This window comes from Tamandua tetradactyla, chromosome 6 (genome assembly GCF_023851605.1).
Source record: "Tamandua tetradactyla isolate mTamTet1 chromosome 6, mTamTet1.pri, whole genome shotgun sequence".
In the NCBI taxonomy this organism is placed as follows: domain Eukaryota; kingdom Metazoa; phylum Chordata; class Mammalia; order Pilosa; family Myrmecophagidae; genus Tamandua; species Tamandua tetradactyla.
The window spans coordinates 9,644,760-9,658,581 of NC_135332.1; positions in this window are offsets into that span (position 1 = coordinate 9,644,760).

Here is a 13,822-nt window from a genome sequence, read left to right on the forward strand (position 1 = left end):
GGGACAGAGTAACCCTCACGCACATACGGAGAGCTTATATGTCTGGCCCATTCTGTCTGGTTGTGGCCTAAAGGACTTGCTGTCCCAGAACTTGCCCTGCATGGAGAGCCAGTTCACAGAGCTCACTTACAGAATGCTGTGGGTGTCCTGTTTTCAGAGGGGACAGAGTAACCCTCACGCACATACGGAGAGCTTATATGTCTGGCCCATTCTGTCTGGTTGTGGCCTGAAGGACTTGCTGTCCCAGAACTTGCCCTGCATGTAGAGCCAATTCACAGAGCTCACTTACAGAATGCTGTGGGTGAGCAGCCGGTTGTGCTGCTTGTGGAGTTGGAGTGCTGGCTGTAGGACATAGAGTGCAGTGCTGGGAACTGTGAAGAAACTGCTTCCTTGGGAAGAGGGGATACTTGAAACTGTTTAAACAGTGGCATTCCTAGAGCCATATATGCATGCCCAAGACAAGATACACATGTAGAAAGGATCAGGGAGGCCCCTATGCTTTGGCCTGGAATTATTCTCTTATCTCATTGTTTTGTATAAGCCCTAAAGCAGAGTACTCACACAGATGAACCTGCAAAGAGTAGGAAAGGTGTTTTCTTTTTTCTTCTTCTCTTCCTCCTCCTTCTCCTTCTCTCCCTTCTTTTCTTCTCCTTCTCCTCCTTTTCCTTCTCCTTCTTCTCTCTCTTTCCCCTCTCCCTCTGTTAGTTCCTGGCAATCAAGGAAAGCCCTGTCATAACCTTAGCCAGATGTGAGCTTAAAGAACAGATACTTCAGAGTCTAAATTCCATGGATAACACATTAAAATATTATTAAAATGTTGAAATGTCTGAGTTTCACAAAAGATTACAAACCATACAAATAAACAGGACATGATTGCCCAGGCAGAGAAGAAGATTAAAATAATAGAGAACCATCAATGTAGGTGACCACACCTGGGACAACCAGAGAAAGACTTTCAAAACCATGGTCTTACCTATGTTTAAAAAGTTAAAGAAAATATACACAAAAAAACTGAAGTAAATGAGGAAAATGATAGATGAACATAAAGAGAGTATCCATAGAGAGATGGAAATTAGGAAAGGGAACCCAAAATACCTGAAGATGACCTCAGTAACAGAAATTTAAAATTCCCTAGAGAGGTTCAAGAACAGATTGCAGCTGGCAGAAGAAAGAAATCAGAAAGAAAGAATCAGAGAACTTCGAAGTTCAGACTATTGAAATCATTCAATCTGAGGAGTAGAAAGAAGAAAGAATGAAGAAAAGTGAACAGAGCCTGATAAACCTGTGGGACACCATCAAACTTACCAACATACATATTGTGGGAGTCCCAGAAGGAGAAGAGAAGGGTGGAGAGATAATACTCAAAGAAATAATGGCTGAAAACTTCCCAAATGCAACAAAAGACATGAATATACATGTTGGAGATGCTCAGTGTACCCCAAACAGGATAAACCCAAATAAATCCACACCACGGAATATTATAATTAAACTAACGCCAAAGAGAGAGATTTTGGAAAGCTGCATAAGAAAAGCGATGTGTCACGCACAAGGGAGCCTTAATAAGTTAAGTGCTGATTTCTTATCAGAAACCATGGAGGCAAGAAGGCCATGAGATGACATATTTTTTTAAATGCCAACCAAGAATTCTATATCCAGCAAAAATGACTTTCAAAAATGAGGGTGGGCAGGCCATCATGACTCAGCAGGCAGAGTTCTCACCTGCCATGCTGAAGACTTGGGTTTGATTCCTGATGCCTGCCCATGCCAAAAAAAAAAAAATAGGGGTAGATTAAAATATTCCTAGATAAACAAAAGTTGAGGGAGTTTGTTACCACTAGACTTGCCCTACAAGAGATGCCAAAAACAGTTCTTCAGGTTGAAAGGAAAAGACAATAGACAATAGAATGAAATCACATGAAACATAAAGATTTCTGGTAAGTGTAAACATAAATGAAATAAATAAATAAAATTTAAATAAATATATAAATGCCGCTACTGTTATGTTTTTGGTTGGCAACTCCATATTTTACTTCCTTTAAGATCTGAAAGGCAAATGCATAAAATGCAATGATAAACTGGTCACTTTGGACTCAAAGTATAAGCATGCCACTTGTGACAAAAACTACGCAAAGGTTAGAGGATGAAAGGGTTTAGGAACATAGTTTGAGTATACTGTTGAAGTTAAGTTGTTATCAAAGCAAATTAGACTTTCATAGATACAGGATTCTAAATTTAAGCCCCCATGAAAACTGCAAAGAAAACATCAGAGATTATGCAAACTCATTGAGACAGAAATTAGAGTATAAATTTTCAGGGAAGGGAAGCAGGGAGAATGGAGAGTTAATGTACAATAGGTGTAGGGTTTTAGTTTGGGGTGAAGAGAAAGTTTGAGTAAGGAAAGATGGTAAGGATATCTCTATGTTGTGAATGTGATTAATCCTATTGAATGGTATGCTCAGGAGTGGTTGAAGTGGGAAAGTTCATGTTGTACATAAGTTCTCACAATTAAAAAAAGCAACTAAAGAGCCAATGACAATTAAATGCAATATACAATCTTTGATGGGATCTAGCAATGAAAGAGAACAGGCTCTAAGGGATATGATTGGAGTGTGAAAATGTTGGAATACAGCCTACAAACTGTAGATAAATGTTAAAATTTATTGAACTTGACAACTGCACTCTAGGTGATTACAGAATATCCTTGCTCTTAAGAAATATTAAGTATAATATATAAACCACAATGTTAAGCATTCAAGGAGCATAATGTATACACCCTACACTCAAGTGTTCAGAAAATGGATAGATAAATGATAGATGATGAAGGAAAGAAAGAAAGAAGGAAGGGAGGAAGGAAAAAAGGAAAGAAAGAAAGAGAGAGAGAGAAAGGAAGGAAGGAAGGAAGGTAGAAGACAGGGCAATTATGGAAAACGTTAAAATTGGTAGATCTGGGATATGTTGGAGTTCTCTATATGGTATTTATATTATTTTTGTCACTGTCCTATAAGTTTGACAGTATTTCAAAATGAAAAGTTTTCAAAAGTTTATAATGTAATAATAGGTGAGTGGGATTTTTTTGGTGAAATATTAGTCCTAAATGATATGTGTGGTGTTTACATTTAAAAACAAATTTTAAAGGGAAGGGTTCATTCTTACAGCCTACATTCTGCACTGCCTTTCTATTTGCGTTTATCTTTCTCTTTATATTAGGCTCCATAATAGACCAGCAAAAGTAAAAGGAGGTCAGAAAATGAACACACACAGTTAAGTGTGTGCAAAGGTAGCATTTGATGTTGAAAAAATCAAGTACCCCAAATCCATTCATTTTGCCATTATGGTTGAAATATGACAATAAATTCCTTCATCATTGTCAGAATAAAGCATCTTAAGCAAAATGGTCATGACTTTGCTTCATTTGCACATTTTTATTAAATTCCTCCTGTGTCAGGGATGCTTTGTCCAGAAAGAAGAGGAAAATTGACCAGTATCACTGCCCACAGGGTATTTCCAGTCTCTGTTTGTATGATAAACAAATAATTAGTAATCGAATAAATGCAGTTTGTAATTGGTGATTTATTGGAAATATTCAGGATGATGGCATGGAGAATAAGAGGGGAAGTGACTTTAGAAAGTGTGATTAGAGAGAGCTTGTCTGCTGAGCAGCTATTTTAGCAGAAGAGCCAGAAGCAACTGCCTTGGAAAAGGCCAGAGGAAAGAAATTGTAGGCGAAGAGGGACAGTAAAAGCCTGGTGGTGTAAGAATTTATAAATTTATTCTGCAACATAGTCCCCAAATTGCTCCAATCAACTAATGAGTTGCCAAGTTTGTCAGTTTTAACATCTTTATAAATTTACCCTGGGTATTGTTAGATAACATGATGCATCTAGCCCCACCCACCAATTCTGTGCTCTGTTTTGTGTGTCCAGTTACTGTCTTAATGTTATTATACTTTTACCATTTCCAGTATGTCCTAATAACCCTAAAACCTCACCTCAAAAAAAAAGATAGAAATAATAGAAAAATCATTATTAGACGTTTCACTATGTGACAACTTGTGACACTATGTGTTTTATGAATAGTATCTTATTTAATTCTCATAACACCAAGAGGTTATTCTCACAATCCTTTCTTCACAGGTTTGGGGAGGGAAACTGCCAGAAGTTCAGTTATTTGCCCAACTTCACTCAGATGGGGACCAGCAAAGGCACCCTTGGAGGCCAGCTGCATTGGAGGGAGGGAGGCACAAGTCAACAAAGTGGCCTTGCCTTGCAGACCTTGGCCAAGCTTTCAGATGTCTTAGCATGACCCCGGTCAGTTTCCTTTGAAGACTACTGACCATTAGGAATCAATCAGATTAATTAGATGGAAAGATTGTGGGTTCAGCACTTCTTTTTTAACAGAAACTTGTGGGTTTTAATGTAGATGTGACCATGTCCTTATCATGGGGAAAATTTCATTTCAGTTGAAAAGAAACAAACAAGACCACCCTGTATGTCAAACAAAGCTAGCATTACAATCTGACTGTGAAGAATTCTTCAGTTCAAGGATTCTCAAGTTTGAGAAAGGCCTTGAGCCAAAAGTCAGAGGAGCCTCTGTGTCTAACCGTTTCTAACACAGAAAGAAGTATTACTTGTTACTTTTCTTTGTCTCTTGGAAAAGAGCTGTTTCTTCTTGTCTATGGACTCCTGTGTAGATAGCTGGCAATAATGGCTGACTTCTATAAACGGCAAGTAAATCATGCCAGGTAATGATTTTTAGTGCACATATAAATATACATATACGCATGCACACACAGACATATATTATATATACTTACGTATATATTTACTTTTTTAATTTTTAGGAGTTAACTCAACTTGTTCTTAGTACTTCCACTGTGCTCTCACTATCTCTGGTTATTTATGCTATAATCTCTGAAATCTCAATATTGTCCAATCATAGTTGTTTTGAAACACCAGAGTTTCCTTGTATCTACATGAAAGCACAGAAAGAAATAAACAGTTGTCTTGTTTTCAATATTTTAGATATTTCTGAAAGGACATCTAATTTTAAATTTTTTCCAGAGCTCATCATTTGGAATGTGATAATGTTTTATTCCAAAATAATAAATATCTGTAGTGGGAGTCCCTAATGCTTAAGAGAGTGTCAGGAATTCCCCAGGGGGGCAAGTTTAGTAGTTCCACATATTTCCCCCAGTCCTTCAAGGGGACTTTGCAAATACATATTTTTAAATTTTCTGCCTGAAATATTTTGGAATGTAACAGCGTATTACATTACAGAATAACAACATGTCACTCCCTATTCTAGGTTCCATATAGTTAGGTTGTTTAAATAAACTGACAAGAGGTTAAATTAGATAGTGTGCTACAGAAAATTAAAATTTTGGACAAAGTAAAAATCTCTCTCTTTGGTCTCACACTGAATTGAAGTTTTAAAATACAAACAATATCATCCTTTACCCTTTTCTGATTATCTTAGTCCTAACCAGCGCCACTTCATTCATATCTCTAATTGAAGTCTGATCGCTTTTTCACCGTCTTTAACTGTTTCTGTATGGAGTAATGCTGACTTTCAGAGCTGCGGAATATAACTCTGAGTCTCAGGTGTCAAGCAAACACCTAAAGTTCCAGGGAACTACCAGGCTATATATAAAGAGCACAGCATCTCAGAATTTAGAAATAACAGTTAAAACTCAGGAATAAATGTAACTGCTCTTATGAGCTTTCAGTTAAGGAATCTTTACAATGGTCCTTAATAAACATTCTGTACTCCTTAGTTGATTGACCAGTATCTTCCCACTTTCTATCTATGTTCTCAAATTCATTTTCAGAATTTGGTCATTATAGTTAGTTTACATTAATGGGACCATACAATATTTGTCATTTCATTTCTGGCTTATTTCACTCAATATGATGTCCTCAACTTTCATTCATCTAGCAGCATGCCTCATGACTTCATTCCTTCCTGCAGCCATTCAATATTCCATCATGTGTGTACACCAGTTGGCCCTTCCATTCATCAGTTGATGTGCTCTTAGGCCACCTCCATCCATTAGCAATCATGAATAATGCCACCATAAACACCTGTGTGCTTAAATGTCTATTCCTGTCCCTGCTTTCAGTCCTTCCAAGTATATGCCTGATAACTGGGCTGCAGTATCATGCGGCAACCCTACACTTAACTTCCTGTGGAACCAACACACTGCCTCCAGAGGGCATGCACCATTCTACTTCCCTACTACCAGTGAATAGGTATATTATCTCTCTCTCTCCACCTCTTCTCCAGAACTTGTATCTTCTGTTTTTTTTTAAACAGTTTTATTCACACACCATATAATCCATCCTAATTGTACAATCCATCACTTGTGGTATAATCACATAGCTACACACTCATCACCACAATCTATAAGAGAACATTTCCATTTTTTCTGCAAAGAAAGAAGAAGAGAGAGGAAAAAAAGGAGAAACAACAAAAATCCCACCCCCCTCCATTATATCTCCCTCTGATTGACATTTAGCTTTGGTATATTGATTTTGTTGCAATTAATGAAATAATATTACAATGTTATTGTTAACTATAGACCCTAATTACCATTAATTGTAATTTTTCCACATACTATCCCAGTTTAACAACTTACAATGCTCTCCCTCATGTAAAAACTTTCTTATAGTTGTACATTTACTCACCATCATTGATCACTGTAGGTTTCACTAAATTATAAAGACCCAGTTTTTATCCTCTGTCTTTCTTTTGGTCATACACGCCCCTAGCTTTGCTATTTCAACCATACTCCCACTCAGCTTTGTTCATGATACTTACAACATTGTGCTACCATCACACAGTATTGTGCTATCTATTTCTGGTACTTTACAATCAATCCTGTTGAACATTGTGTACTCCTTTAACATAAAATGCCCAATCTCTACCCTCTTTCGATCTCCTGATAACCTGTGTTCTCAATTTCGACTCTCAGAGTTTGTTCATTTTAGTTAATTCATATTAATGAGACCATACAGTATTTGACCTTTTGTTTCTGACTTATTTCACACAACATAATGTCCTCAAGGTTTCCACATTGTGGCATCATGACTTCATTCTGTCTTACAGCTGTGTAATATTGCATAATATGTATATACTACAGTTTGTTTATCCACTTGTCTGCTGATGGATAATTGGGCTATTTCCATCTACTGGCAATTGTGAATAATGCTGCTATAAACATTTTTGTGCAAACATCTGTTCATGTCCCGGCTTTCAGTTCTTTTGAATATAGACCAACCCAGTAGCGGAATTAATGTATTATACAGCAATTCTATACTTAGCTTCCTGAGGAACCACCAAACTGCTTGCCAGAGCAGCTAGACCATTCTACATTCCCATTAACAGTGAATAAGTGTTATTAATCTCTACATCCTCATCAGCACTTGTTGTTTTCTATTTTTGTTTTACAATGTTCATTCTAGCAGGTGTGAGATGATATCTCTTAGTGGTTTTGATTTGCATTTCCCTAATAGCTAGTGAAGTGGTATATCTTTTCATATGCTTTTGAGCCATTTGTATTTCTTCTTTGGAAAAGTGTCAATTCATGCCTCTTGCCCACTTTTCAGTGGGGTTGTTTGTCATTTTGTTGCTGAGTTGTAGGTTCATTTTATATATTCTGGATATTAAGCCCTTATCTGATAAGTGGTTTCCAAATATTGTCTCCCATTTCATGGGCTGCCTTTTTACTTTTCTGAAAAAGTTCTTTGATGCACAGAGGTATTCAATTTTGAGGAGATCCCATTTATCTATTTCTTCTTTCATTGCTCGTATTTTGGATGTAAGGTCTAGGAAACCACCTCCTACTATAAGATCATTAAGATATTTCCCTACATTTTCTTCTAAAAGCTTTGCTCTTATCGCTAATATTTAGATCTTTGATCCATTTTGAGTTAATTTTTTATAAGGTGTGAGTTACGGGCCCTCTTTTATTCTTTTGAGTAGGGATATTCAGTTCTCCAAACACCATTTGTTAAGGAGGCTGCTCTGTCCCAGTTGAGTGGACTTGGCTGCCTTATTGAAAATCAATTGTCTGTAGATGAGAGGGTCTATTTCTAAACACTCAATTTGATTCCATTGGCCAGTAGATCTATCTTTATGCCAGTACCACATTGTTTTGACAACTATAGCTTTGTAATACACTATAAAGCCAGGGAGTGCAGGACCTCCTTCATTTTTCTTTCTCAAGATATTTTTTGCTATTTGGGTCACACTGCCCTTATGAATAAATTTGGTTATTGATTTTTGTATTTCTGCAAAGTCAGTTGTTAGGGCTTTAATTAGCATTGCGTTGGATCTATAAATCTATTTGTGTAGAATTGATGTCTTAACTATATTTAGTCTTCCAATTCATTGGACATGGTATGTCCTTCAATTTATTTAGGTCTTCCTTGATATTTTTTAGAAATATTTTGTAGTTTTCTGTGTATAGGTCTTTCATGTCCTTGGTTAAATTCATCCTGAAGCATGTGATTCTTTTGGTTGCTATTAAAAGGAATTTTCCACTTGATTTTCTCCTCAGATTACTCATTACTAGTGTAAATTACTAGTTACTCAGTTCTAGCTATTTTTACTTTCCATGGTGGAAGTTTGGAAAGAGCAATTATCATATTTTTAAAGAGAAGCCAGGAATCTGAAAATTTATATAGAATAACTTCTTACTTAAAAATTGGTGATTAATGTCATTAAAACAAAAGGAGGGGGTCATGGTTTACTAAATGCAGTCTGCAGGCCACTTCTGGTCAACAATCATTCCCTCAATTTCTTCATCTCTTTTTCCCCACCTCAAAATATTCCAAACTGTATTTTCTCCCCGCCACCTTCTGTGCTGCCCATACGTCAATTATCAATTATCTTCATGTGGCTAAATTCAGTATACACATTTTTAAATAATCATTATACTTGCTCTCCTAACAGCATAGACATAGAACTCATTCCAACTACCTACAGCATCGTGTTCTAACTGCCCTTCAACATCTTTGGTAATTCTTTTCAACCTCATTTACTGGCTTTCCTTCTTCAACTTGACTTTAAATATAAGCAAACTGAACTGAGACTTCCGGAGAAGATGGCAGCTTAGTAAGACGCGCGGATCTTAGTTCCTCCTCCAGAACAGCTACTAGGGGAGTAGAAACGATAGAGAACTGCTCCAGGAGCCACGACAGAGATAAAAAAGACAGCGTACCCCATCCTGGAAAGGCTGACTGGCTGAGAGAACCCGCTTCGGTGAGATCGCCGAGGGGTGCGGGCTTCCCTGGGCAGGGCGGCAAGCAGCCAGAGTCCCTCCCTTCCTCCTTCCCGGGCCAGCTGGCAGAATTGGGCAGGCGGTCCCCTCAAGCCGAGGCGGCTGGTGCCCCAACCACGCGCGGCCCCCCGAACCAACTGAGAGAGTTGGATCGGAAATCCCCAGGCCGCGGAGAATGGTGACGGGGGGGGTCCCTTCCAAACATGTGACTCCCCGGTCCGGCTGGGAACGGTGCACTCTCCGGGCTGCGGCGGCTGGCGCCCTCCCGCCAGGCTTGGTGCCCCGAGCTGACTAGGAAATTCGGATGGGCGCTCTCCCGGGCTGTGGCGGCTGGCGACCCTCCCTGCATTCGGACCCCCGGGCCAGCTGGCACTCTTCCAAGCCGCTTCAGCTGGCGAACCTCCTCCACAGCGAGAGTTTTCCAAAGTTAAAGGACCCACAGCACCTTTCACTGGTGGGACCGGCAGACAAACGTGTGCCACAAGCGCCACCTACTGGGGAGGAAAAGAAAAACAGAACCCAGAGATTTCACAGAAAAATCTTTCAACCTGTTGGGTCCAACACCCAGGGAAATCTGACTAAATGCCCAGACGCCAGCAGAAGATAATGGATCACGCTCAGAAAATTGAAAATATGGCCCAGTCAAAGGAACAAACCAATAGTTCAAGTGAGATACAGGAGCTGAGACAACTAATGCTGAATATACGAACAGAAATGGAAAACCTCTTCAAAAACGAAATTGATAAATTGAGGGAGGACATGAAGAAGGCATGGGATCAACAAAAAGAAGAAATAGAAAAACTGAAAAAACAAATCAAAGAACTTATGAAAGTGAAGGATAAAGTAGAAAAGATGGAAAAAACAATGGATACCTACAATGATAGATTTAAAGAGACAGAAGATAGAATTAGTGATTTGGAGGATGGAACATCTGAATTCCAAAAAGAAACAGAAATATTGGGAAAAGAATGGAAAAATTTGAACAGGGTATCAGGGAACTCAAGGACAATATGAACCGCACAAATATATGTGTTGTGGGTGTCCCAGAAAGAGAAGAGAAGGGAAAAGGAGGAGAAAAACTAATGGAAGAAATAATCACTGAAAATTTCCCAACTCTTATGAAAGACCTAAAATTACAGATCCAAGAAGTACAGCGCACCCCAAAGAGAATAGCTCCAAATAGGCATTCTCCAAGACACTTACTAGTTAGAATGTCAGAGGTCAAAGAGAAAGAGAGGATCTTGAAAGCAGCAAGAGAAAAACAATCCATCACATACAAGGGAAACCCAATAAGACTATGTGTAGATTTCTCAGCAGAAACCATGGAAGCTAGAAGACAGTGGGATGATATATTTAAATTACTAAAAGAGAAAAACTGCCAACCAAAACTCCTATATCCAGCAAAATTGTCCTTCAAAAATGAGGGAGAAATTAAAACATTCTCAGACAAAAAGTCACTGAGAGAATTTGTGACCAAGAGACCAGCTCTGCAAGAAATACTAGAGGGAGCACTAGAGTCAGAACCGAAAAGACAGAAGAGAGAGGTATGGAGAAGAGTGTAGAAAGAAGGAAAGTCAGATATGATATATATAATACAAAAGGCAAAATGGCAGAGGAAAATATTATCCAAACAGTAATAACACTAAATATTAATGGACTGAATTCCCCAATCAAAAGACATAGATTGGCAGAATGGATTAAAAAACAGGATCCTTCTATATGCTGTCTACAGGAAACACATCTTAGACCCAAAGATAAACATAGGCTGAAAGTGAAAGGTTGGGAAAAGATATTTCATGCAAATAACAACCAGAAAATAGCAGGAGTGGCTATACTAATATCCAACAAGTTAGACTTCAAATGTAAAACAGTTAAAAGAGACAAAGAAGGACACTATATACTAATAAAAGGAACAATTAAACAAGAAGACATAACAATCATAAATATTTATGCACCAAACCAGAGTGCCCCAAAATACGTGAGGAATACACTGCAAACACTGAAAAGGGAAATAGACACATATACCATAATAGTTGGAGACTTCAATTCACCACTCTCATCAATGGACAGAACATCTAGACAGAGGATCAATAAAGAAATAGAGAATCTGAATATTACTATAAATGAGCTAGACTTAACAGACATTTATAGGACATTACATCCCACAACAGCAGGATACACCTTTTTCTCAAGTGCTCATGGATCATTCTCAAAGATAGACCATATGCTGGGTCACAAAGCAAGTCTTAACAAATTTAAAAAGATTGAAATCATACACAACACTTTCTCGGATCATAAAGGAATGAAGTTGGAAATCAATAATAGGCAGAGTGCCAGAAAATTCACAAATACGTGGAGGCTCAACAACACACTCTTAAACAACAAGTGGGTCAAAGAAGAAATTACAAGAGAAATTAGTAAATACCTTGAGGCGAATAAAAATGAAAACACAACATATCAAAATTTATGGGACGCAGCAAAGGCAGTGCTAAGAGGGAAATTTATTGCCCTAAATGCCTATATCAGAAAAGAAGAAAAGGCAAAAATTAGGGAATTAACTGTCCACTTGGAAGAACTGGAGAAAGAACAGCAAACTACTCCCAAAGCAAGCAAAAGGAAAGAAATAACAAAGATTAGAGCCGAAATAAATGAAATTGAAAACATGAAAACAATAGAGAAAATCAATAAGACCAGAAGTTGGTTCTATGAGACAATCAATAAGATTGATGGGCCCTTAGCAAGATTGACAAAAGAAGAAGAGAGAGGATGCAAATAAATAAGATCAGAAATGGAAGAGGAGAAATAACTACTGACCTCACAGAAATAAAGAAGGTAATAACAGGATACTATGAACAACTTTACGCTAATAAATACAACACTTTAGATGAAATGGATGGGTTCCTGGAAAGACATGAACAACCGACTTTGACTCAAGAAGACATAGATGACCTCAACAAACCAATCACAAGTAAAGAAATTGAATTAGTCATTCAAAAGCTTCCTAAAAAGAAAAGTCCAGGACCTGACGGCTTCACATGTGAATTCTATCAAACATTCCAGAAAGAATTAGTACCAACTCTCCTCAAACTCTTCAAAAAAATCGAAGTGGAGGGAAAGCTACCTAATTCATTCTATGATGCCAACATCACCCTCATACCAAAACCAGGCAAAGATATTACAAAAAAAGAGAACTAAAGACCAATCTCTCTAATGAATATAGATGCAAAAATCCTCAATAAAATTCTAGCAAATCGAATCCAGCAACACATTAAAAGAATTATACATCATGACCAAGTAGGATTCATCCCAGGTATGCAAGGATGGTTCAACATAAGAAAATAAATTAATGTAATACACCATATCAACAAATCAAAGCAGAAAAATCACATGATCATCTCAATTGATGCAGAGAAGGCATTTGACAAGATTCAACATCCTTTCCTGTTGAAAACACTTCAAAGGATAGGAATACAAGGGAACCTCCTTAAAATGATAGAGGGAATATATGAAAAACCCACAGCTAATATCATCCTTAATGGGAAAAAATTGAAAACTTTCCCCCCAAGATCAGGAACAAGACAAGGGTGTCCATTATCACCACTATTATTCAACATCATGTTGGAGGTTCTAGCCAGAGCAATTAGATAAGAAAAAGAAATACAAGGCATCAAAGTTGGAAAGGAAGAAGTAAAACTATCACTGTTTGCAGATGATATGATATTATACATCAAAAACCCGGAAAAATCCACAACAAAACTACTAGAGCTAATAAATGAGTACAGCAAAGTAGCAGGTTACAAGATCAACATTCAAAAATCTGTAGCATTTCTATACACTAGCAATGAACAAGCTGAGGGGAAAATCAAGAAATGAATTCCATTTACAATTGCAACTAAAAGAATAAAATACCTAGGAATAAATTTAACTAAAGAGACAAAAAACCTATACAAAGAAAATTACAAAAAACTGTTAAAAGAAATCACAGAAGGCCTAAATAGATGGAAGGGCATACCGTGTTCATGGATTGGAAGACTAAATATAGTTAAGATGTCAATTCTACTTAAATTGATTTACAGATTCAATGCAATACCAATCAAAATCCCAAAAACTTATTTTTCAGAAATAGAAAAACCAATAAGCAAATTTATCTGGAAGGGCAGGGTGCCCTGAATTGCTAAAAGTATCTTGAGGAAAAAAAACGAAGCTGGAGGTCTCACACTGCCTGACTTTAAGGCATATTATGAAGCCACAGTGGTCAAAATAGCATGGTACTGGCATAAAGATAGATATATCAACCAATGGAATAGAATAGAGTGCTCAGATATAGACCCTCTCATCTATGGGCATTTGATCTTTGATAAGGCAGTCAAGCCAACTCACCTGGGACAGAACAGTCTCTTCAATAAATGGTGCCTAGAGAACTGGATATCCATATGCAAAAGAATGAAAGAAGACCTATATCTCACACCCTATACAAAAGTTAACTCAAAATGGATCAAATATCTAAACATTAGGTCTAAGACCATAGAACAGTTAGAAGAA